Below are 3,722 nucleotides of genomic sequence, written 5' to 3'. Positions count from 1 at the left end.
GCAGACGACCTTTCAAGAGCTGAGCTTCAAGAGATGATCCCTGGGCTCTCCAAATGGCGCATTGATCAAGCTCACCAGCATGCAACAGAAGCCGGAAAAGGCCAACCGCTCCCCGAAATTCCTAGTTTCCGTACAAGAATTGAGCACGAAAAGGTGGATCATTTCATTGAATATATCTCCAGACCAGAATTTGTCCAGGGCGTGGCGTTCGGGACAAAAACTCTCAAGCTCGACTCGGGAGAGAAGATTATCATACCAGCGGTCATTAGGACCGTCATCCCTTTACGCATCATCAGACAATATTTAGACTATTGTAAAGAACAAGGGTTCGAGCAAGCGAGCCAGCTTTCTCTCTACCGAATGATTGAGGTGTGTTCGGCCTCTATGCAGAAATCCCTTCAGGGACTTGACAACACCACTGCAGAGGGTACAGAGGCATTTGACCAGGTATTTTTGAAGGGCTTAGCAGATCAGGGCATCAGCGTGACTGCCACTCAGAAATTACTAAAGGATGGAAAAAGGTACTTGAAGAATGATTTCAAGACACATATCGGACGAGGTGAACATTGCGGTGATTACCGCACGGTCCACGCACTAAGTGATAGTAGTGTATGGGAGGTTAGGAGCGAATGTGATCACAAACACTGCTACGAATGTGAGCGCTGTGAGAGTCTGGAAGGAGTACTGAGAGAGGTGCAAGACAAAGCGGACATGACAGAAGAGGTGAGGGGTAGGCTGAGGTTTGAGTACACAGAGTGTGTGCGCAACATACAGGTTTGGAAGGCTCACTTGCTACGGTCAAGTAACCAGGACGAAGCCAAGCAACATATCCTCCAGACGTTAGACGAGAACTCGTGTCTTGTCATAATGGCTGGGCAATGAAGTTTCTGCCTGTGCAATACAGAGAACAGATGAGTGATTTTTTTGGCAAGAGGGGAAGAAGCTGGCATATCGGTAATCACTAGAACAACAGTGGAGAGCAAGCATGAAGTCCAGTGTTTTGTACACATTTTCAACAACTGCTTCCAAAATAGCTTTGCCGTTCTTTCAATCATACTGAGGACTTGCTGCACAAAGTCAAACAGGAGTATCCAGTTGTGACAACAGCCTACCTCCGATCAGATAACGCTGTATGTTACCACAATGGGCATCTGTTGCTAAGTCTTAGAGAAGTGGGGGTGAGAACCGGTGTCAGGCCAGTGCGATATGATTTCTCAGAGCCACAGGCTGGTAAGGACATCTGCGATAGGAAGAGTGCAGCTATGAAGGCACACATAAAGCGCTGGGTTAACGAGAGGCACGACGTCGTCACTGCTGAGGATATGGACACGACCAGGGAGAGAAACAAAGATGGCAAGATACCAGGTATTAGTGTGTTGAACAATTTCCAGTATGAGGAGTGTGGCATCCGTGTGTGGAAAGCGTACGACATCGGCCCTGGACGCCTCATCCCCTATAGTGGTCTTGGAGTTACACCACAAGGAGATACTGGGCTAAAGGTGATAAAGCCATTTGGTCAAGCTACACACAGGGGAAGTGTGGGTGAGAGCGTCAGGCACCAGTCCGAGATCTACTCTTGCCAAGAGACTGGATGCGTCCTCACGTTCAAGACCCAAGCAGAGGCAAGCAGACGGGCAAGCACCGTCTTGAGGTTGACTGCGAGTCCATGGATGACCGCGAGGAAATGGGCGGGAATTACGACAGGGGTGACGTTTGCTCCGGATGTGCCATCAACCTCATCGCAAGGTCAAGATAGTGGCAGCGCTGTCAGAGGATACCCTAGACCATTGGGGTGGGCTCTGAAGAAAACAAAACAACCCACCAGAATGACTGATAACGTCAAGACCTTCTTGATGAAGAAATTTGAAGAGGGTGCAAGAACTGGAAACAAGGCCGATCCTGTGCAGGTAGCGAGGAAGATGAAGACCCTCAGAAATGAAGACGGAGAGCTCACGTTTAAGCCCGAAGAGTGGAGGACTGCGCAGCAAATCAGCAGCCTGTTTTCACGTCAGACAGCGGCGCTGCGTCATAGGGGTATTGATGCGGAGGAAATGCCTGAGGAAGACATCGAGGCCGCAGACTCGGAAATGGCCCTTGACACCCTTAGAAGTTTGGTGATGGATGATATGGGTAGACCAAGCCATCCAATCATCGTGGGTGTTAGCAATATCTGCGAACTTGTAAAGAACAAGAACCTTGACTCACTCAAACTGGCAGTTCTGAAGGAAATCTGCAATCAGCTACACTTGACGACAAGTGGAACGCTGTCAAGAAAAAAGACTTTCTTTGAGTCCATTGAAAAATTTTCTGAGAGTTGCGCATGTTTTCAAAAATAACGTCACATGGTTTTAGTAGGGAGGATCTCTTTGCTTCTACCCCCATCTTCTCTATTGGGGCCTTTTAGATAGGTGCAGGGACCCTTACATAACAGGGTTTATAAATACTTGTAAAAATGCAAGCAATTTAAGACTGAAATCTGAATGAATGCTTTGGTAAACACAGTAAAACGAAAACTGCAAGGATTTTTACGTATTGCTAAACGCCAGCTGTCCGTTGCCATGCTTAAATGCTATCATGGATAAAACCAATCCGGGTTTTCTTCATCGACGAAAAAGCTGTGCTTAAAGAAATAGGAGGAAGATTTCAGCAGCAATAAACACGGACTGATTAGCTTTAGTAACGTTGTGTCACTTTCCCAGCCAGGAATCTATTACGTAACAATGTATTAAGTTTCGACTCGCTAATTTGCACAGCCGTGTTACTTAATGTTCGAATTACGTTTCCTCTTCCACCGAATTGACTGTCATTTCGGCTACTTGTTTGCCTTCGATCACATGGGGTGAAAAAGTAACATTGGTAGTCTCCAAAACTGTTCATTAACTTACAAAACACAATCTTGAGTCTGTCTGGCATACTAATTTGCATGTCCGTGGTTATTAAAATGACAGAATTCCGGATTCGCGAAATGTCATGTTCGTCTGCAAGATCGAAACAACAATAGTTTCAAAAACAAGAACTTAAAGAAAATTTGTTTCATTAGGTGCAGGGTCATCATCGCTTGAATATAATATCAACAAATACGCGAAGTTTTCCGGGGAAAAATCGACAACATGCAAATTAGTCAAATTTGAAGAAAGCTTACGGGAGGGGATTTGGACTCACCAAATGACAAAATACGCGGTTGAAGCATAGCCACTTATCTGAAAAAGTTATATTTTTCTCTTAGTCATAGTAAAAAAGCCAATAAACGCCTCCAACCTGTCGCAAATCAAGAGGAAATTTTTCCCAGAAAATCTACAATTATGCAAATTAGGAAATTAGCTTAAAGTCGCGAGAAAGCTCACGCGACAGGATTTTAACTTGCCAAATGAGAGTTTGCGTATTTGTTAAGAATTTAAGCCAGACTAATAAAAACTAGTTTTGATCTGGAAATAAACTGCCGCACTTTAGAGAAAACCAGCTTTGAAAATTGCCAAAATTCTTCTTACTTACGATAGCCTCTAAGTGATGATATTTGGAACCACTCCAAAGCAAGTTATTTTTAATCAAATTCGTTTATATTGGAGACATGAGCTGTTTATAGGCTGGGAAGTATGTACAGTTCGTATAAATGAATAAGGCTAATGCGAAAAACGTAAAATCATTCGTGGAAGTTTACCCAAATTTCCCGTCTCACGTGGCCAAAATAGCACCAAAAACTAGGGGGGTGGTCTAAATTCTAT

The 3,722-nt window shown here is 44.5% G+C and overlaps 1 pseudogene; it reads left to right on the top strand.

The window, feature by feature from the left end:
• Positions 1-1,329: 1,329 nt before the first annotated feature.
• On the top strand, positions 1,330-2,411 carry LOC145493515 (uncharacterized; annotated as a pseudogene).
• The last annotated feature ends 1,311 nt before the right edge of the window (positions 2,412-3,722 follow it).

This window comes from Orbicella franksi, chromosome 7 (genome assembly GCF_964199315.1).
Source record: "Orbicella franksi chromosome 7, jaOrbFran1.1, whole genome shotgun sequence".
Classification (NCBI taxonomy): domain Eukaryota; kingdom Metazoa; phylum Cnidaria; class Anthozoa; order Scleractinia; family Merulinidae; genus Orbicella; species Orbicella franksi.
The sequence above is the reverse complement of the archived record's forward strand: the minus strand, read 5'-3'. Positions and strand labels throughout refer to the sequence as shown.